Source organism: Mus musculus, chromosome 1 (assembly GCF_000001635.26).
Source record: "Mus musculus strain C57BL/6J chromosome 1, GRCm38.p6 C57BL/6J".
NCBI lineage: Eukaryota > Metazoa > Chordata > Mammalia > Rodentia > Muridae > Mus > Mus musculus.
This window is the reverse complement of record NC_000067.6, coordinates 104,299,142-104,323,259: the sequence shown is the minus strand read 5'-3', so window position 1 is coordinate 104,323,259 and position 24,118 is coordinate 104,299,142. Positions and strand designations below refer to the sequence as shown.

The following is a 24,118-nucleotide window of genomic DNA, read 5'->3' as shown; positions in this document are numbered from 1 at the left end:
TACCGATCATTACTAGATGGACAGCCTTGTTGGGAGTATGTATGGCATATATGTAGGAAGCATGTCATAGTGGATAGGGTTTGAGGTTTCGAAGCTGAAGCCAGACCCAGTGGCTCACTCTTACTCTTGCTTCCTGATGCTTGCAGATCTGGATGTAGAATTCTCTGTTTCTTCTCCAGCACTATGTCTGCCTGCATTCAGCCATGCTTCCCACAGTGATGATAACAGGCTAAACTTCTGGACTGTTAAGTCAATCCCTGTTGCCTGTGCCCTGGACTGCCCACTGCTGGACCCTACGTTACTTGTCCTTGAGGTTTGGAGGTGAGGTGGCAAGAGACAGACTCCAGGATCAGGTGAGAAACTGTGGCAGTAATCTCATTAGAATGTATCTGTACACTCTTAATATCCTCCACCTGTGTCCAGTTGGTCCGAAGAAAGTATCTCTTCTAAATAATATTCCCAGATTGGCTGGCATTGTCTGTGCCAACAATCCTTGGTCTCTCAGGAAGTCCTCAATTAGGTCCTTTTGTAGGAGATTACCTTTGCAGCTGCACAGCTGATGTTTATTTAGAGGCAGCCATGCTGTTCCTCCTACAAGTCCCAAATATTTTCCTTTATACACGAAGCACCATAGTCTTGTCTCTTCAGAGCAATAAAAACACTAACTAAGCCACTTCCTACTCATCACCTTTGAGTTTTCTTCTTTTATGTTTCCCCCATCGGGTCCAGTTGTGTAGTCCGACTAATCATGTGCCTAATAAAAACTATCATTTCTTTTTCCAGGAGCTCATCATCTAGTGGAATTTCATACCATCTTCTCGCCCACTAATGCTGGAATTTTGTCCAGCTTGAGCTCCTGCAGGCTTTTTTGAGCTATTACAGTGTACCCACTGTCTCAGTAAAACACTGTTCCCTTGAGGTCACCCACCAACATTTCTACCTCCTCTTCCTCAGAGATCTATGAGACTTGTTGGAGATGTATGATATGTGTGTCCAATTTAGAGGTGAAAACTTTACAGTCTTTTGTTCTCTATGCATTGATCAGAATTTGTATTCTATTTATTCCTCCCTGATTTTCCACATACTTTATATATTATATTGTTTTGTGCGCAGATCACGATCTTCTTACATATCTATAGAAGACTCTTATAGGAAACATGCTTTTGTATAAAACCTGTCTTAGACATTGCTCAAAGTTCATATCTGTATTCAGTTTTCTTACTCATGTTTTAAAGACTCTCTTAAATACTTTTGAATTACTGCTACAGTATTTACCCTACCTTTGACATCTTTCTTCAGTTGCTTTAACCTAAAACTCAAGGTCTTATCTTTGTACGTCTTGCTATAAGCCACTTCATTCTTCTCTATGCTCTGTTTAACCATACAAAATGTAGGAAAACAATATTTACGGCTGGTTTTACAATTACACTAATTATCTCCTTCTCATTTACTTTAACCAATTGCCTTAATTGTGCTAATTCAAATTATGAATTCAGAATTACCAGCAAAATACAAAAATGTGTGTGTTTGTCTGTATAGTTAGAAAATACACACACACACAGACACACACACACACTGTATATATATATATATATATATATATATATATATATATATATATATTAAAAGTGGCAACAGAATTTGTAGGTTACAATGTGACCAGGTCTTTCATTTTTAGAAGTCATTTCCATCAGTGATGTACAGGTGAATCTCAAGTGAATGGACCTACAGCCAGAGGAGATGATGGCCCTCACATTGGTGGAAGTAAAATTAACTACACCATGAGTCCTGGTTTTAACTTTCCTTACATAACAGTTTACAATGGTGCATTGCATTCACACACTAGTCATATTAGCTCAGCCTTAGAATACTAAAAGCCTCCATTCTCTTTCCTGTTATGCTTCTGTGATCTCACTTTAGACTTTTCTTCACCAGAGTGCTCTTATAGTAATTCTGAATCAGGTAATCCACATGTAAAATAAAACATCCAAATCTGAAATGCATGCTGATTTCTTCTCTAAAACAGTAAAGTGAAAATTCAAATGTCCTGTCAGTTATCTGCTAATGAGCACTGAAGGCACAGCTCTGAGTTCAGTAAACTTCATTTAGATGTGTCAGCAAGAGCCAGTGCTATATTAAAGGTCTGAAACAGGAACAATAATTAAGACGGCTCAATGCCACTTCCTTTTCATCTTTAACTGCTGCCTACAGTCCGTACACAACAAATACGAAAAGGTCATCAGAATTCATTTTATAATGAGTGCATATTTATATTCCCCAAATCTTTCATCTAACAAAGGTAGTGATAATGGGCTGAAAAAAATTTGATGCAGTCATGGAGTTTGGAAAAGGCACGGGGAAAAAAACCCAATGCAATGGAATGCACAGCACAGCTCTCTCTCCCTAATCTGTCTGGACTCAACTCATATGAGGCACAGTCTGTGCACATCCTAGAGGTTTAGAAATCTGGGCACTGTTTATGCCTCTTTTCTGACACTTTTAAGTTGTATCCTTGAAACATTGTCAGTCCCTCAAGTCTTAGATTTCTCATTTATAAAACTAGAGCAGGTACAAAGTCATCCATAGCCTGAGATGTATCTTCTCGGAGTCCTATATTGACTGGATTAAAATCATGAGACAGTGTTCTAAAGGTACAGCCTGCATAAAGGTTAATATGTTATTCTTGTTGTTGACATTTCTCAAAATTTCAAGCATGAAATGGTATCACTCCATAGTAGGGGTTTCAGTTAAGAGTAATTTTTCAGGGTATATTAGAACAAAAGCTTCCTTCCTTCTTGTATGGAAAGAACACCTATGAAATAGTCTATGTGGGTTCATTGCTAGTATCTGAGAGTTGCCACTAAAGTCATCACTACTAAAATCTTAATACAGGTAGTTCTTAATCTAAACCTCAAGGAAGTTGAGGTAAGGAAGCTACTACTGCATTAGAGAAAGGATCTGGATTCCCAGTCGTCTGAGATGGCCTATCTGGTTCCTCACCCCTTAGTGTTACATCAGCCAGTATTCACAGGAAGTTGTATTTCAAAGCATAATTAATTTATGCATAGAATTTCCCAGTGAACTTCCTTCCCTAGAAGCACCACTGTGTCACTCCCTTGTTCTCTTCCTCCTCCCTCACCTCATGTCCTCCAGTGTTCTTCTTTCACAGCAAAGCATGCATGCTGTTCTTCTGTATTTTCTTTGAGGATTCTAAGCATTTGTCAGCTCACAGGCCTTTGCTCTTTCTGTGTCCTCTTCCTGACTAATCTTTCTCAGTTTCAATGATGAAGCCACACCATGAGAGTGGCCCATCAACATGAAAGTGCATAAGGAGATACTCACTGATTCCCATCAACACCACTGTGGGTTTCCTTGGTAGAAATGATCAAAATTAGCAAGTATGTCTTATTCTTACTTTCATTCCACATTGAAATGTAGGACTCAGGCAAGGTGACCCCTGGTTAACTTATTCTCTCTTGCCTATACTCAGGACCAGCATGAGACATGCATACTATAAACACATTGAAGGACTATGGCCTCAAATAAAAACTACCTGAGAAATATTTTCTAGCACTAAGTATTTTTGGATTGCTAGTAATGACAATACAAAGAAAATACTATAAAAGTATGTCTGAACAAACATCAAGGTGACTAAACATTAGGAAGCTATGATCATGTATATATAGTGTGTGTGTGCAGAAATACAGTCCAGCTTAAAATGTCATTTAATTTCTTTCTTTTATTTCTGCACACACACACACACACACACACACACACAGTATAGATAGAATTACACACACATACACACACATATATTGTGTGTGTTAACATGTTAAATATTTATATATATAACATATTTATAAATATTTAACATGTTAACACACACCTTATGGAGACCTTTAGCCTATCATTTGGTCTGATATATATATATATATATATATATATATATATATATATATATATATATACAGTAGTGCCTCTGGTATGCAACAGGAACATTGGTAATGTTTCTGGTGCATATTATGATATTTTATTGGAATAAAATAATTAATGTTTGCCATATTTTACTATTACTAAAGGTAATTATGCTAAATATAACATGGTATTCCAGATAAGTTTCAGAGCAGAAGATAAGCATCACTGGGAAAACATTTTTAAGTAAATTTGAACAGTCTGGAACATAATTATTAGTGATATTGGATGCCGATGTGGAGCACTGCATGACAGTAAGATATTAGCAATGAAAATTAGGTAAAGGGCATTTATAAACTCTGCACTGGCTTTACTATTTTATTCTGAAAAAAATCAATTTCCAAATATTTTTAAAATGAACTATTGATTTTAAAATGGATTAGGAATCACATTTATGCTATTTGGCATGCCAGCTTTTTCCAAACAATTCAGTGTACTATTGAGAGAATTGTAGTGAAGAGGTAAATTCATATGAAACATGACCAACATTTTAGAATTAACATGTTAACACACAATCTATGGAGACCTTTAGCCTATCATTTTGTCTAAGGACAGCTCAGAATATGAGATACATCCATTAATGGGATTGAATATGGTCCATGTTTCTAGTCACTAGTTACAGATCAGTCAAGTATTTGAAACTTGAATTTATTTTTAAATGGAAATTTTTCTATTGCTCCTATTTGGTTTGATTTTGAGAAATATGAATCACACAGTAATTTTACATTAACTTTTACCTTAGTAGACAGTGGAAACACAGGCAGGAGAGATTTGTACACAAATCACTCTATCAAGTAGTTTTAGGCAGACAATCCAAAGCGAATACTCTGTTCTGCTATCATGATGAAACTTCTAACCTTCACTCTTAGTTTATCTACTCTGGAGGCAAACAAATGCCTCATAAAACAGCTCAATGGTGTGATTATCACCTTAGCATGAGAAGGACACCAGAAAGTGCTAAAATTCTATATTCAATACAACATTTTATGGCTAACTATAAACTTGTAGAGGCCCTTAGGTATTTGCTGCAGTGTTAGTGATGATTCATATTAGGCTCTCACAAGACATGGAAGGATGCCCTACACTCACATTCCAACAAAGAAAGTCTGAGCACATGAGCTGAGAGTAAATTGTGTGAAAGATAATGGGGCATTACTGGGAACTTCAGGTATTTCATTGAAAATATTTTATTCCAAGTTAAACTTAATGGCCTATTATTTTCAAAGGATGGTGATGCCCAAAGCACTGTTCTTAAGAGGTGAGAGTATGCAGCAATCACTGTTTCCATTTGTATATAATATAAATAGCTAGAAAGGTAATTCTAGATTGTCACAAAGAACAAAGCCTTAAAAATTCTTTAACATCTGCTATATCTTTCACCTTTTATAAATTATAAAATTATTTCATTGTCTGTATCAGATTTGCTTATTCTATAGATTTCTCTGCACAAACATTTCTGGATATTAAAATTGTCCTAACATCAGTATAAACCTATACAATTTTGGTGTTTTTCATGTATCATTTCATAATTAAAATTTCTCTTTCATAGAGAGTTTAGAAGTTGTCTTGCCATCTGTTGTAAAACCATTCAGTCTCTTGTAACAGAGCTTAATTGTAGCTAACATTGTAATTGACATTTTTATGAATCTGTTTTTGTACAGTCACTTTCTTAGTAGTCATTATTTGACATGAGATCATTACCATAAAGCAATGCCTATATTCTAACTCTGGAGAGAGCTTCTATATTGTTGACATGTTTTGTCATTTTTCCATACCACAGATATGCACAGATATTTAATAGAAATGTCATATATTTTAATAGAACTCATGTTTGGATTGCAGCATTACAAATATAATTCCCATAAAGAAACTAAAGTGTACTGTCTTATTTTTATAGAAATGCATATCCTTTATTTTATTTTATTTTATTTTCCCTTTGAAGATAGAACATATCTGTATAGGATATGATTGCATTCCTGATTTATAGATTTTAAGATTTTAAAAGCAATATCATATCTAGGCTATACAACTAACATCATCATTTTATTATATTAATTCTGATGCTCAACTTTGTCTTGTGTGATACAATGTCTCTTTTTTTTTGGTGTACATATGGTTTAAATCAATTACAGTGTTTGGAGTGATCTAAAATATTAGCTAATATTGGGCTTTATAAAAGTTCCTTAAAAATAAAAAGTTTCTCACCAGTGTGATTTTTATATGCTTATGTAAAGCTTCAGAGTGACATGCTGAACAACAATAAACACTGCCACATTGTTAATATTAAGGAGTCACTTTAACTAAAGTAGATTATGATTATAGAAAAATCCCTAGATTTCCCTTCTTAGTATTAGTGACACAATTACAGAAAGTGTGAGTGCTGAGTTAGTCCAGTTCTTGAAATTATAATGACTAGATTTGCTCCCATTATTAGGAGATAATGATGTATTGACGATGATTAGTGAGCTGTGAACAATGCAATGATTTAGAGAAAAATGACAATATCAGGCAAACAAATGGATTTTAGCTGAATAATACAATCATTTATATGCTTTCAAGGTGACCTTGCTTGCTTTGGCCGGTTTTCCTTTTATCTCAGCATTCCTCTATTTACTTGGTTGACCTTGTTCACTTTGAGAGAATGACTTTGTTGAATGGAGGATAGGTCTATGTCTTCTGCATCAAACTATACATTATATGGATATCACCAAACAATCACTAGGATTGTAATCTTGCCAATTTAAAAATCCTATAATCAGAGAATGCAAAATAACTGTTATTGAAAATAATAAATAATTGAAAAAATGATAAAGTCTTACACACACACACACACACACACACACCCCACAAATGTCCTGTAAAGATCAGCTAATAGCATTTGCCTACTACCCAGTTTACAGAAGATCTGCTATCTTCAAACATTACTGACTGCCTTCATTTTGCTAAATTTCCAATAAGAGAAAATAGTGATGTGGTACCTATAAGGATTCTAATTTTTTGGATGAATGGCACTTCTTGATTGGAGGGTGAAAATCAAGTCTTTCACTGTGAAATCTTGCCTCTTTTACTTCAGATTCACAGAGCACCAATCAACCCATTATAATTGCAACACCTTTGTAGAGAGAGTCATAAGCACAATGAAAAGTAAAACTTTGCACATCATCTCAGACTGAACTGTCCACAGTAGAAATGGCTAGGTAACAATGCTTTCCACAGACATCCCTCAGCTTCTATCTCTAAACCTGCTCCCAAAAAAGAAAAGGTAGGCAAAGCTATAACAAACAGTGAAACTTTGGTAATTTGCTTTGAAAGGCTGTCTTCACAGATAACCTTGGTGATTACATCTGTTGATCTACTCTTAATTCAGGTTTTCAAACAGTGAGTACTGATTTAAATCCTTGAGGTCTGCATGGGTACAGAGGCACTGTTTGAACAACTTATTTACTTAAAGCATTAATAATGAATAATTCATGCATACCATGCTTTTTGTGGATATCTTGATTATGAAGATGGAGTAACAAACTCTCTGTTACTAAGAGCTCTTTCTGGCATTAGAGGTAGAATTTAAAATCACATATTTACTAATGGTGTAATTAAACTAATGGTAAATCATTATCATGCTGATTTTCCATATCATAGTATATGTGCCTTAAAAGTGCTTTGTTCAGTTCAGGTATTGAAAGTGTAGCTGATGGAGAGACCTGCCACTGGTGCCACTATGACATGCAAGTATGTGGTGGAGAGATGGGAAAGGAGGAAAGCAGAATATTTTGAGCATCATGAAAAGAATCAAAACAGAGGAGACAAGACTGGTGAGAACAGCCTGATCTGAGTAGCCTGTGATGCCACCTGAGGCTACAGTTTAGTCTCAGCCCATGCTTCCACTTGTGTACATGTTTGGATCCGTGGGCCTGTAGCAGCTGTGGTCTATCAACATCCATGGTCAACATTACCACCAAAGGTCATGCAGACATCCTTGCCTGGGCTGCTGCCAGATGCCATGTTAATGTCTAAGGATCGTAGATAGCTGTCTCTATTCTTCACTGGTTGCAGCACTTGAGAGCATAGACTGGCACCTTGCTTGTGAACATGAGAGGGCATGAGAGCAGGAAAACTGGCCCTACCCCTTGTCTATTTTGGCTCTTGGGTGAGCTAGCCAGGGTAGTGTTGGGGAGATGACCTTGGTGGTGTGGGTGTAGGAGAAATGGAGGGCTGACCAACTCAGCTAATACCGAAGCCCAGATCCACACCTTTGTGTTGGCCTACTCAGTTGATTAACTACTGAAGTTTGAGAAGGGGCCACTCTTACAGAGCCAAATATGCAGGATCTTCATAACACCAGACAACAGCAGGATTTCTGAGAGGAGTCCTGGTGAAGATCTAGTATTGATAATGCAGCAAAAACCAGAGAGTGTAAACCAGACCAATAACTATTCAGGATGTTTAATCAATTTCACCTTGTGTCTGTGTCTTGGAGCACCTGAAACATATAAATCTGATTTCTGTGTATAGAGCAATAAGTTAAACACATTCTCTCTTCTAAGAACCAGGTTGTATTGTTCATTTCCATTAAACTTTCTAAACTGATGAGGAAATTAATGTTGTTCAGGTAAAGTGACTGAATCAAACTTACAAAATTATAGATAGGGATTTTTATCTCCACCAATATTAGAGCCAGTTAAAAAGCTGTTAGTATGGATATTTGAATAGTCATGAACACTAATAAACTTCTTTATGAATTTCCTGATACCTGAAAGATTATCTTATGTAATTCAGGTGTAGTCACAAGGCAGGAATTTGTGAGCTAGTGAAAGAAGAAGGGTTTTGAAAGCCACTATGTTATATATAATGAAATGATGAATATCCTAATTATAATGTGGACAACAGATCTGAACAAGCATTTATCCAGAGAATATATGCAAGGGGCTTGTATGTATAGGAAAATATGCTCAATATTATTTATCTTTTCTTTTTGAATATTTTATTTGTTAACATTTCAAATGTTATCCTCTTTCCTGGTTTCACCTCTGAAAACCCCCTATCCTACACCATTCCCCTGCTTCTATGAGGGTGCTCCTCCACCCACCCCTGACTTCCAACTCCCTCCTAGGCATTCCTCTACACTAGGGCATTGAGCCTTCACAGGACCAAGGGTCTATCTTCCTATTGATACCCAACAAGACCATCCTCTGCTACATATGTTGCTGGAGCCATGGGCCTCTCCATGTGTCCTCTTTGGTTGGTGGTTTAGTCCCTAGAGCTCAGGGGCATCTGGTTAGTTAATACTGTTTTTCTTCCTATGGGGTTGCAAACCCCTTTAGCTTCTTCAGTCCTTTCTGTAAAGTGACTTCAAATCCCATTGAGATTTCACTTTACAACCTACCAGAATGGTTATGATTAAAGAAATAAGAATATTACAAATCTTATGTAAGAAGTTTGGTCATTCTTCAGGTCAATCTTGTGCTAACATATGGTCTAACAATTTCAATCCCAGCCACATACCTATGAATATTTAGATTAAAAAAACTTTCATATGAAGGTGCACAACAGCACTTTGCACAAACATCAATGCTCTACTCACTAATGGATGGATGAAAAATAAAATGTGTTCTTTCCATTTCATGCTAGTAAGCCACAAAAGGTAATAAAGTATGTATTCAAGTTCAAACCTGGATGAACCTTAAAATGATGTTCATAGAATGATTTACTTAAAATACAAAAGAAGAAAATCCACAGAGATGGAAAATAAATTAGTACGTTTTTTTCAAGGATCTAGAGGAGATCTACTAACTAACAGTTTGGTTTCTGGAGTGATAATGATATTCTGAAATTTGATCATTGTAATGATTATAGGCTTAGCAACCTTGAGTAAACCCCCCAAAACAGGGAATATTTTAAAATGGTCTTTTAATTTCTGTCTTTGTTTTTTTTTCTATTCATAATAATGTCACCATCAAACAACAGAAACATATAACATGGAAATAACTATTTTTAGGCTCTCAAATAATGTGAAAATTAGAACACAATAATGAAATTCAAAATATGGTAGAATACGCTATTTCATACTTGTAGAGTGGTATACAGATTGTCACATAAACCAACATTCAATGATTCCTTTATTTAGGAACTACATAGTATTGGGTATAACACTAAGAATTACATATTCAAAATAGACAGTCACAACTTGTTGAAAGAGAATCCAAGATACTTAGATGAGACTAGTGAAGTGGGGAAGAAAAAGAAATATTATAATCTTATTGTCTTCTGGTTAAGTACTCAGACACACGAAAAATTACTGTTTTATACTGTGAATTAAAAACACTAACTTAAAATATAAATTCATTCATAAAGATGAACATACTTGTCTTTTGACTGAAATACTTTCAAGAAAATACAGTAAACCCCCTAGTTTTTCAATAGAATTCTGAATCTAAAGTAGAGATAAAAGATTTTGAATAACATTATGAAATTAATGCAGGCTTTCTCCATAAAACCACTTTGACTTTTCCTATTTTGTGATTTCTGGGTACCAAAAAAAACACCCTTATCTTTCATACCTATAGGGTTTGTAAATAAAACACGATAAATAAAATAATCCTGTACAATAAAAACAAAAACAAAAAAACAAAAAACGTCTGGAGGTAACATCATCCCTGATTACAAGCTGTACTACAGAGCAATAGTAATAAAACCCACATGGTACTGGCATAACCATAGAGAGGTTAAATCAAAGACCCAGAAATAAACTCACATACTCAGGCAAGCTTGATGTATGACAACAAAGTCAATTTCATACAATGGAAAAAAGAAAACATTTTCAACAAATGGTAATAGCCTAACTGGTTGTCTGCATGTAGAAAACTCTAAAGAGATCCATATTAAAAACCTGCACAACATTCAAGAATGGATCAAGAACTTCAACAGAAAACAAGATATACTAAATCTGATAGAAGAGAAAGTGTGGAATACTCTTGATCACAGGTATAGGAGACAACTTCCTGAATAGTACACCAACAAGTCAAGCATTAAGATCAACAAGTAATAACAAGGATCTCATGAAACTGGACACTTTCTGGGAGGCAAAGGACATCATGATTAGGACAAAAATGCAGCCTTCACAATGGGGAAAATATTTTCACCAGATCTATAACTGACAGAGACCTGATATCCTACATATATAAATTATTAATGAAATTAAACAGGAACAAACTGAATAGCCCAATTAAAAATGGGATATACATGTGCACCAAAAAAGCTTAATTCATGCAGGGATAAGAGATACCCTTATACACTTCCAAGCCACAATGTCAACCGATGTATCCAGGCATGCCAAAGCAGGAGAAGCCGTTGATTCCAGCCTCATTGTAGCAGGGGCTGGAAACATACTCATTGTGAGTTGTCTCACAGAAATTGCCAGCATATCCAGCAGGGTAGAAACATGGTGCTCAGGGTGTTTATAGCAGGTGCCTCCATGTTGGCAGGCATTCCTTCTACACGAATCAGTGGCAGTTTCACAGTTCCCTCTGTACCCAGGAGGGTATTGGCACGGGAAACCCTTTCCACTAGGTTATTCACACAAAGACAATTCTTTATTGCTTCTCCAAAATGTCATTTGAGAAGTTTATTTATTTATTTATTTATTTATTTTGCAGAGTGTGGGAATTAATACAAATAAAGAGATTAAGAAGCTGTGGAATGCTCTGCTCTAAATATCACATCATATTATTTTTACCCTCAAGCTCAGGAATCACCATGGAAGAGCCAGAGAGAGTGATATCTTTAGTAAGCAGTATTTTTGAATAGGATTGTGCAATTGCAAACAAGAGTTCATACTGGCTGGACTTTTATACACAAGTCTTCTTCAGTTGAAACCAGCCAAAATCCCAGTTTGGATGAAAATTGTCAAGAAATCCCATCTCTCTCTCCTCTCTCTCTCCTCTCTCTCTCTCTCTCCCTCTCTCTCTCTCCTATGTTCATGCCTATTCATATCTCTATCTTCATCTCTATCTCTATATTTATACCTATATTCCTGTATTTCAAATATATAGAGATATAGATGATAGATAGATAGATAGATAGATAGATAGATAGATAGATAGATGGTTCCAAACCCATGTGCATACAAGCAGCACCAAATGTACTTAATGGGCAGCAAATTTACAAAAGAGAGATGGAGTATACAAAACTGAAAGGAGAAGTAGATGACAGCAGAAGAATTGAAAGGGAAGCAAGGATGGTGGCATAGATTAAGATACGTTAAATACACATATGCATATTAAATGAAGTATTTAATTTATAAAACCTACTGAGGTTTAGAAGAGATTTTCATCTCCTCTTGATCAATTTCCCTCTCTTTGTGATTTGTGAGATCCTAAGCTGCTATCTCCAGAAACTCTAGGAACCATATGTACTCCACAGACACAGAACCCTATCATTGTCTACCTTTGAGACACAGGCCAAGTCCACAGTCACAGGGGGAACTTTTTCTAAGTATCTTGACAAAACCACTGTAAATTCCATTAAATGACAAATAGAATTTAGAAGGAGGCTGAATTCACAAATACCAGATAGAGTAAATCAGCATCCCAATATTGCTACAAATTAGCCCCATTCTGAACCTTGTAAATAACTTAGTGAGAGAAGAAAGGTGATACAGTGGTTTGAATATGCTTGGCCCAGGGAGTAGAACTATTAGGAGTATGTATGGCTCTGTTGGAGTAGGAATGGTTTTGCTAGAGGAAGTGTCTAACTGTAGGGGAGGGCTTTGAGAGACCCTCCTCCTAGCTGCCTGAAAGCCACGCTTCTCCTGTTTCCTTTCAGAACAAGATATAGAACTATCTGCTCCTCAAGCACCATGCCTGGACAGACACTGTCATGCTTCCCACCATGATGGTAATGAACTGAACCTCAAAACCCATAAGTCAGCCCCAGTTAAATGCTGTCCTAGGTCATGGTGTCTTCTCACAGCAATGGAAACCCTAAGTAAGATAGGTGACTTCAACACAAAAGAAAGAAAAATAGGACCAAGGAATTAGCTTCAGTTGTGTGAAATCCAGTGTAGAAATAAAACAAAAAAACTTCTTAAAAATATATAAATCTCATAGTTCTGAACCGTAATGAAAAGTATCTGGAATAGTTTCCAAACAAATAATTTAAAAGAATGATTATAAATATGTTCAAACTTAAAAAGGACAAAGAGATGAATGACATAAAACTCAGTCCAAGACATGAAAATCAATTTCAAATTGATAAAGAAATCAAAACCTAACATGATACTAGAAATGAAAACCTCCACAAACTCAGTGAAAATCTCATTGTTAAGACTCAACAGTACAACAAAGACTTAGTGAAGGAAGACAAAATAGAGAGAGGAATTAGATCATTCAGTCATTCAGTAGAGGAAAATTATATCAGAATATATATATATATATATATATATACATACATACATATATATATACATACATACACATATATGTAAACATACACATATATGCATATGTATATTTATGTATATATACACACATATATATAAATACTGTATATATAAAGTAATATCAGATTATATATATAATTTGATATATATGTATCACCATATATTTATATGTATATTACATATGAAGAAAACATGGAAGACATACTGTACATTATAAAAGTCATGCCCTATGGATTCTTAACATAAACTGAGGAGAATACCATTGGGTAGGCATAGAGAATTTAGGGAAGGAGATGCCTATGCAGGGATAAGATACTGACAGACCACTACATAGGACTAGTAAGAATTTCAACATTATAAATTATAGTTAAAAGATGGCCTAATCGGCCATCACTGGAAAGAGATGCCCATTGGACTTGCAAACTTTATTTGCCCCAGTACAGGGGAATGCCACGGCCAAAAAATGGGAATGGGTGGGTAGGGGAGTGGGGGGGGGAGGGTGTGGGAGACTTTTGGGATAGCATTGGAAATGTAATTGAGGAAAATATGTAATAAAAAAAAAACCTAATAAAAATTTTTTAAAAATACATATAAAATTATAGTTAAAATATTAAAAAAGAAATGAAGAAAACTGTAAAAGAGTTAAGTTACTTTCAAGACCCTTAGAATAATATCTGATCATTTGACAGAATAGAAGCAAAAGGCTTCTAAAGTTGTATTCAAATAATTGAGAAAGCACAACTATGAACACAGATTACTGTATCCTGTAAAACAAAATATTAAAATTTAAGGAAAAAGAGGAAACTTCCCTTGAGACAAAGAGATTAAAGAATTTACAAATAGAAGTTCATCTTTATAAAGGGTTCTCAGAGAAATACTTTAATTTGAAGAGAAGAACAGACCGGGAAGTCACAGGGAACAAATAAATGATACCAGGAAAGACATTCTAAGGATATGTGAATAAGTACTAAAACACAAGAAAAATGACAGGTTCATATCTAGAATACACAAAGAGTTGAAAGAAGGCCTAAACATCAGGAAAACAAATAACCCAATTAAAATTTGTACATGGCAGAAAATAGTATATTCTCAAAAAATACAAATGTCTGAAAATATTTTTGAGTTTTTCAATCTCTTTATCCATCATTATCTTAGTTAGGATTTTATTCCTTTGATTATACATCATGGTCTTAAAAACTATTATAAAGAAAAGCAGTTATATGGGGCTAGTTTTCAGATTCAGAGGTTTAGCCTATTTTGATGGAAACCATGACAATGTGCAGGCAGACATATTTCTGGAGGAGCAAAAAAACCCCTCATGACTCTCTTCCTCCAACATGGCCATACCTACACAAACAAGGCCACACTTCCTAATAGTGCCACTCCATATGAGCCGAGGATTCATATATATTAGTCTATGTGGGCCATTTCTATTCAAATAACCACACTCATTAAAGTAGGAATTAAAATTATTATGAGATCTCATCTTACTTTAGTCAGAATTGCTTTTTTGTTGATTAGTTTATTTGTTTACATTTCAAATGTTATCTCCCTTTCTGGTTTCCTCTCTGCAAGACCCCATCCCATCCCCCCTCTCACTTCCTCTAAGAGCATGCTACTCTACACACTCATACCTCACTGTCCTAGCATTCGCCTACACTGGGGCATCAAACCTCCACAGGACCAAAGGCCTTCCCTCCCACTGATGCCAGATGAGACGATCCTCTGCTACATCTGTTCTGGAGCCATGGAGTCCCTCCATGTGTAATCTTTGGTTCATGGTTTAGTCCCTGCCAGCTCTGGGGGTAGAGTTATTTGATATTGTTCTTCCTTTAGGGTTGCAATCCCCTTCAGCTCCTTCAGAACATCTCCTAACTCTTCTCTTGGAGTTCCTGTGTTCAATCTGATGGTTGACTGTGAGCATCCATATCTGTATTGGTCAGGCTCTGGCAGAGCCTCTCTCAGGGAACTACTCAGAATTGTTAAGATCAAATTAACAGTACAATAACAACAAAAATCAAAGAAGCAAACAGAGAAATGGCAGTACCAATGTTGAAAGCAAACTGGGGATAAAAGAACAGGGTTCCTCAAAAGGAATAGAACCAATTCTACCATAGGATCTAGCTGTACAACACTGACCAATAAACCTGAAGGACTAAAAAGATACTTTCTTATTCATTTTTATTTCTGAGAACTAAAAAATGGAACTACCCTAGATATTCATCAAGAGATGAACTCATAAGGAATGTGTGGTATTCTATACATAATGGTATATAATTTAATTGTTAAAAAATATAAATTTCACAGGTAAATGGATTAAAGCAGGAAGATATCTGAGTGAAATAACCCATACCAACAAGATAAGCCCTATATTTTCTCTCTCAAATATGAATGCTAGCCCTGAATCTTTAGATATGTGTGTTTCATTTGGAGTGGGATGGGAAATTCAATACAGTGGTATACAAGTTTAAGGGGGAATAGTGGAACAGAAAGGAGAAAGGCATTGGTAGTGGGAAGGCTGGGTAAGGGGGAAAAAGAAGTATAATTAAATCTATTGAGCTTTTTGAAAAGGTCCATAGGAGTCTGTTGATGAGAAAAAAAATACAAATACACATATGTAAAGAGTTTAAATGGAGTTACTTTTTAACCAGTGTTAAAATACCTCAATTGGAGCCAGGTGTGGTGGCATACACCTTTAATCCCAGCACTTGGGAAGCAGAGGCAGGTGGATTTCTGAGTTCGAGGCTAGCCTGGTCTACAAAGTGAATTTCAGGACTGCCAGGGCTATACAGATGAATCCTGTCTCAAAAAGCCAAAAATAAAATGAATAAATAAATAAATAAATAAATAAATCAAAACAAACAAACAAACAAAAAACAAAAACCAACCAACCAACCAAACAAACAAAACCAAAAACCTCAATTGGACACCATAGGCTAACATATAAAACCTCTAGCGGCAGGATTAGATTATTTCTTTTGGAGTTGCTGGCCTGAAAGGCCCCATAGACTTTAAAAATTCATCAATGCTATTGATAGTTTTCTCGGTTACTGTTCAGACTTTGTCAGTGAAACCCTAGAGTTGACAGTACATATCTTATTCATAGAATGCTGAGAAGTGAAGCAGGTAATTGACCAGAAACTTCATGTCTACTATTTCTGGAAGGTGCTATAAGCTTAAATAAAAACACTATCTTCAATCTTACCTATCTGTAAAGCCTGAAAGCTAAAGTCCAGCATTGCAAGGCATGACTAGTTGAGTCTTAATGTCAAAAATGTCATTGGAGTCACCAGCCACATTCTGATTGGATTTAAGGTCTGTTCAACAAGATGAAATCAAACCCAGAAACTTTTGGCCAAGAAAATTAGGTTCTATAGGAGAATCTCATACTATTATGCCAAATACAGTATTATATCTTACCTTAATACCCATAGATTAGTATATCCATCAGAGAATCTTCTTTTTGTAGTATATAGTGGATAACACAGAGACCTATATACTGATCAAGATATAGAGAATAATAGAGTTGGTGTAAATTCACTACAGTTGTGAGAGCATGCCCAAAATTTGTAAAAGGTTAAGTCAGAAAAAAATCTCCAACACATAGAGGGGAGGTGGGCATGAAGTCTCACTTCTAGCTGTAGAGCTATGGGCAATTTATAGTTGTTGGGAGAGTGAAAGCAATTTTTATTTTAAGGATATGATCCTGGTAGGTTTAAAGCAACATACCAAAGAGGAGATGTATAACACAAATTGATATCTTTGTGAAAGTTAAAGGGAGGAAGGAAATGAGCTAGCAAAGGTTGGAAGAAAAGATCGAAGGATAGCAATAGAGAGATACAGACAGACTGAAAGAGAGCGTCAGAGACAGAGAAAGAGAGAGACAGACAGACAGAAACAGAGATCTCAATGTTAGGTTGGTAGGGAAGCAGAAATATGTTTGTGAGAATATTCAGGGGGAAATGAATATACTTAAATATATTACATCAATTCTCAAAAAGGAGTGAAATATTGATAAGATTTTTTTCCTAATGTGATAATCCAATTACTAGCAATTTTTTTTGCCAATTCTAGCAAAAAAAAAAAAAAAAAAAAAAAAGTTTTGACCTTGACGACAGATTGAGATTTAGAAGTAAAGTAAATCACATTTTAATAGGCAGGTTGTAGGTTCAATTTCATTCTGTCTCTCTGTCGTTTTTTGGAAGCTTTCACTAATCATTGGATAATAAGTCTGGGAGACCTTCCCATGAGTACATGCATAGGATGAAATATGCACCAAATAATACATACATAAACCATCAAGAGATATGATTCTTAACTGTAAAGCTATGGGGTATTGTGAAGAAAAACTCTCCCAAGGCTGAAAAGAATTAATTAAATAACCTTTCTTCTGATACTGAAACTTTGACAACACTAAGCCTTGTCACATATAGCAAGAAACTGGGTTGTAGACCAACTTAACAAACATGTAAAATGCCTGGTTAGATCTAAAGAGTGATGAAGAAGACAATATTTCTATTTTGATTATAAGTTGGTCTTGTATTGTACCCTCACAGAAACTGCTAACATACTGATAATGATCAAGACTCCAGAAATGGAGAAGCACAATGGTGGGAGATCAAGCAGATAATGACATGCAAACCTACTGGTGATTGCAACCTTTGTCTAGATTTTCGGGTAGTTCATTCTTGTGGCAGTAATGGATTTCTTCTGATTTTCATGACATTGTTCTACATAGTAAATGCCATTATTGACCTGTCTACTTGATGTCACATAGTATAGATTTAAAGAAAATAACAATTTGCATGAATCAAAATGAAACATATTGATGCTTCAAATGAAATGAATGCTATCAAATATCTTGAGTTTTGAAAATTATATACATAAAAGACATCAAATTCTTAACATCTTGCTCTGAAATGATGCAATATGGTAGCTTTGGTCATGTCTATAAATAAGAAAGATAAAAACTACTTGCTAAAGCAAGGTGTGGTGGGGACTGTAGATTTAGCTCAACTAACACAGTCCCAATGTAACAGACAACACACTTTGGATTTGTTCTAAAGCACTCTGGAAAACACGAATGACAGTGAATGCTTATCATTTTTTCCCACCTAGGAGATTAAAGAAGGAGAAGATGTTCCAGGTTATTTGCAATTTGCAAAACACATGAAACTCAAGAAGAGCGAAGACCAAAGTGTGGACACTTTGCCCCTTCTTACAACTGGGAACAAAACACGCATGGAAGGAGTTACAGAGACAAAGTTTGGAGCTGAGAGAAAAGGATGGACCATCTAGAGACTGCCAAACCCAAGGATCCATCCCATAATCACCCTCCAAACGCTGACACCATTGCATACACCAGCAAGATTTTGATGAAAGGACCCTGATATAGCTGTCTCTTGTGAGGCTATGCTGGGGCCTGGCAAATACAGAAGTGGATGCTCACAGTCAGCTATTGGATGGAACATAGGGCCTCCAATGGAGGAGCTAAGAAAGTACCCAAGGAGCTAAAGGGGTCGGCAACCCTATAGGTGGAACAACAATATGAACTAACCAGTACCCCCGGATCAGAAGATGGCCTAGTCGGCCATCATTGGGAAGAGAGGCCCCTTGGTTTTGCAAACTTTATATACCTCAATTCGGGGAAATGCCAGGGCCAAGAAGTGGGAGTGGGTGTTTAGGGGAGTGGGGTGGGGAGGGTTTGGGGGGCTTTTGGAATAGCATTTGAAATGTAAATTAAGAAAATACCTAATTAAAAAATAAATTAATTAAAAAAAGAAAACATATGTTCAATATGGTCATTCTAAAGAAAGTACTATTTGTTAGTGCATACTATGCCATGCATGCATTTTCTACACTCCTTTGCTACTAGAGAACCAAAATGAAATGAAAGCAGTGTTATGAGCTATGATTCCAAGAACAGGACTCAAACTGGAGGTTTTAGCATCTATTTAGTTGCCACAATGTTAATTATCATCTCACTGGCTCATTGCTTCAAGGGTTAATATAGGTTACAGTGAGAACTTCAATTTCTTTTTCTTTGTTTTACTGAATATAGAATTTTTTTCTCATACAATATATCCTGATTATACTTTCCACTCTCATACAATATATCCTGATTACACATTTCCCTCTATCTTCTCCTCCAAGTTTGTGCCCTCCCACAATAAACCTATTTCTTTCTTGTCTCTTATTTGAAAAGAACAGTCTTTTAAGTGATAACCAAACATGACAAAATAACATATAATATTATAAAACAAAACTCACATATTGAGAATGGACAAAGCAATCCAACAGGAATAAAAGAAACCCTATAGCAGGCACAAGAATCAGAGACCCACCATTTCACACACTCAGGAGTCCCATAAAATACTAAGTTGAAACTTAAATATATACATAGAAGACCTTGTCCAGATCCACCTTGCTTAAGTCTCTGTAAGTGTATGTGGAGCTTTCGAGGGCTTTGTTCTCCTGGTGTCCCTTCTGCCCTCTTACTTGTACAGTCTCTCTGCCTCCTCATTTATGGGATTTCCTAAGCTCTGACAGGAAAAAAAATTGATAGAGAAATCCCATTTAAAGATGTGTGTTTCAAGGACTTTTCTCTGTTTAAAGTCTGTCTGTCAGTTTCTGCGTTTTTTTTCCTATCTGCTCCAGGAGGAAGATTCTCTGATGATGATTGGATAAGGCATTGATCTATGAATACAACAGAATAACATTAGGGGTTATTTAATTGAAATTTTTTAGACCATTAGTTTTTGGTTTTGTCTGAGGTTTCTAGTTTCTCAGAGAACTTTGATTTCTGTACCTTCATTATATATTGCATTTATTAAGAGCCCCTACCACATACTTGTCAATTGTTCATAAATACTTGGATCATTTCATTTAAGTTACAAATCATGACATATTTACTTTTACTTGTGCAGTTTCAGAATATTTCTTACACTATGCTGTAAAAGTTATACATAAAATGTATTCATAAACATTTAATGATCTATTTCATTATAATATATCATCTTTCCCACAGTATCAGAATATGAATCTTTCTTATTTTGAGACATGAACAATTGTTCACAAATATGGTATCTGAAATGTAAGTATAAGGCTTGGGTATAAATAAGATTTTACCAAGGAGTCACCTTTGAGAACTTTTAACATAATGTTGCACTCAGATACCTATTTCTTTGATGAAAATAAAGGTTATGTCTAGATGAATATGCAGGAGCTTTAGGAAAAAGTTGGACAAGGAGGTAGTTGAGTAGGTGAAGATATTTGCCTCCAAGATCAATGACTTGAGGTCTATCTCTAGGAATCACAGGGTGAAAAGAAACAATTGACACCAACTGTTATTCTCTGACCTCCACACATGTAGCATATGTTTTCACACACACACACACACACACACACACACACACACACACACACACACACACACTCACTCACTAATGGCTAATTTGTTAAGATCATTTTTCAAGATGAAAAAATCCAGAGTATATTCTTTATGAATTTTTTTCTGAATTTGAGTTTTCATTTAACCTTTGTGCTCTATGTAACTTCCAATGGTTTATTGCCTTTTAATGCTTTGCATGTTTATTTTGTTATGTAGGGATCTGGATCCTGTTAGAATATTCCAACTTTTCTCCTGAATTCCATATTTGTTACACATGTTGTACACATCTGTACTGTTTAATATTTAAATACCATCTATTCTCTAACATTTTTGTTCTTCCAGCTAGATCTGACACTGATGCTGAAGCTGAATGTACCCTTTGATGTGGCTGAGAAAGAGCATGCAGTAGATGTATAAAATCATTGAAAGAAGTGACATTCATGAAGAACTACACTGAATGCAGAAATACAACCCAAAACTCAGCCCTATAAGGCTCAGTGTCTCATCTCTTTAACTATGTATAGACAGTGAAGGCCTCATATGTCATTACAACTCATTCTTCTCTCAAACAACATCTTCAAAAATACTTTGTAATATTTTATGACCATGTTTTCTTTCAAACAAGCACAATACATTAATTATAGTCCTCTGTTGCACACAATTCCACCTGGAGCTGTCATTCATCCTGAATCAACCAAAAATACATGAGAGCTGTCTCTCATTTTTCCTCCCTTCCCCCAATAATTTCATACATAATTCATAAATAATTCTACAACAATTTTAAAATGAGAGAATGCATTCATGATCAATCATAAAATAATGAATGCAGTCACATCAAGCAGAGATTTGCTATTCAATCTATATAGGACATTTTCAGATCTTGAATTTGCTACAAGTCTGGATATTCTTGAAGGTTATCAAATAACATTTAACACTGACATCTAATGAAACTGTATTATACTATAATTAATGTACATTTTTGAAATACATCATCTTCCCCTCTAGTATAAAGTTTATTATAGATGGGGTGCAATATCATAGGTAGAGAAAAATATAACCACATGAGAACATAGTATTATAGACTAAGGGGCATGTTGAAGGAAGGAGAGACAACTGTTGGATAAAAATAACTTGTAAGATTTTTGTCTTTCTTGTTTTCTTCCATGTGTTTGGTACTGAAAATAGAATGTAAAACCTCTAGCATGGCTAGATTTCTATGCAAGTTCGGTTTGTTAATGTCAATGAGCTGCAATTGCTCAAAGTTAGAATCTGGAATAAAAAAGCCAGTGAATGAATTTTACCTATGTGGCACTCATTTGGCTTGTTTAGAGATTCTGAAATCACACAAAGCAAGGTTACCCAGAAATAGCATTGTATATGCTTGACGAATAAAGCTACTATACTTTATTTAAAAAATAACATGTTTTCTTTGAAAAGTTTTGGAATAAATTCTCATTCTGTGTGAGAAATACAAATTAGTTTCAATGTGTCTCAGACACATCTAATCACTGGTCAATGGGAAGTTCCTTTTAAATCTGATAACAAAATTATTTTTATAACTTTCTTTTTTCCAAAATGTATTAGTATGGATTTTTTTAAAGGTAAATACTGAGGGAAATTTAAACCCAGATAAGCAGTTGGTTCCTAGAGCATAGTTTTGATACTTTGCAAGAAATAGTCTGTTTGCTATCTAATTCTCTGACTAATATTCCCTCTCTGCACACTCCCATCTTCCTGGCCTCTAGACAGGTTAATGGGGGTTCTCTGTACAAGAGGTACACAGGGGGTAGGAAGCTGAGTTAGAACAGGGCTAGTAATGAGCAATCTGAAGTTCTACATAATTAAATGATGGTTTGCTGGTGTTAGTGGAGAGCGTTTCAGATGATTGTGATGGACATTAGAGGCCTTGATGAGATTCCAGTGGGCTGAGACAGTGTGTGTACAGGAAGAGGAGTTTCTGGAGAAACACCATTTAGGTATTGCTGCTATGATCATTTTGGTTAGTAGTCACTTTTAATTTTCCTTTCAAGTAGCAATCCTGGATATGAGTTTGTTTTCAATCACGTCAGTTTTCTAAGCTGATTTACTGAGTTTGAAGAATCATAAGAAACTATATAATAGGTGCTAGAAATATTGACTGTTTTTTCAATATCAATTGTCAATTACTTCCATTTTGAGACAAAATATTTAAAAAGAAGCAAACTTAAGAGAGGAAGCTCTTGCTTAGTTTTGTTTATGGTAATAAGTTTCACTCTACCATGGCAACAACTTTATGGTGGCATAAAGTTCAAGGCAATTAATCATACGTGGTCATATTGTGTATTCAGACTGGAGTCAAGGTAATGAATGCAACTGATGCAATTCTTTTCTCATTATTTAGTCTATGACCCCAGCCAATGGACAGTGCTACTCATGGTTAAGGTAGGTCTTTCCACTTCAATTAACTCAATCTAGATAATGTCTCAGAAGCATTACCAGAATCCAACTTAAGCTATAGAGCCTCTAACAAGCTTAAACCTAAAATTACTTAGGAGACAAGTCTAATGTCATACCAAATAGAGTCAATATTAATCATCATCAGAGATCAACATAAATAACATTTCTACTAAATGCCAGTATTCCAGTCTACATTAGTAACAAGTAATGATAGATGAACTAATTACACATGATGGGCAGTGTTAAAAATTGCATTTGTTTTCTACTCATGTAAAATTGAATCTGTCATATAGCCTGAAGATTGACATTAGGATTTCTAAAACAACCACACACTGCAAAAATAGTGCTTGGAGGAACTTAGGTGGAATTGACCTGAAAGCTTCCTATTTGAACACTGCCCTGCATAGTGTCAGTGTGAGAGACAAATTTCTAAGAGAAAAAAGCAATTGATAGATTTACACAACCATGAAGCCTATGAACCCTAATTGTAACCAGTCCGGTAAGAAGGTGCAATAGTGGCACTTTTATCTTTGAATCAGCCAGCATCTGTCTAATTGGACTGCAGGTTGGCTAAGTTGAGGTTCCCTCTTCTAAGATGAACATAGTTGTGTCAAGTTTAAAAAATGTAAGCGGCATAATTTATCACCTGTCGACATGGTTTCATTCTCTTTAAAATATCCAAGCAACTCTTTAGAAGTTTAGAGCCTCTCAACTTGGTGCTCCTATAAACCAAACCAAACCAAACCAAACCAAACCAAACCAAACCAAACCAAACCAAACCATAACAACAAAACAAACTAAATAATTTTCTCATTCCTGGAGAGAAAAATCAGAGCACAATCACAATCAAAGCAAAGCAAAACAAACCTTTAGCCATGTATATT

At 35.5% G+C, this 24,118-nt stretch overlaps 1 long non-coding RNA gene and 1 pseudogene across 1 annotated transcript; one reads left to right on the top strand and one right to left on the bottom strand.

Annotated features, from left to right (window-relative positions):
- The first annotated feature begins 265 nt into the window (after positions 1–265).
- Gm41924 lies at positions 266–18,561 on the top strand. The gene is made up of 3 exons (XR_878424.1): positions 266–353; positions 7,646–7,784; positions 18,527–18,561. It is a non-coding gene; the product is annotated as a predicted gene, 41924 (long non-coding RNA).
- Positions 10,935–11,539, bottom strand: Gm18447 (predicted gene, 18447; annotated as a pseudogene).
- Positions 18,562–24,118: the final 5,557 nt, after the last annotated feature.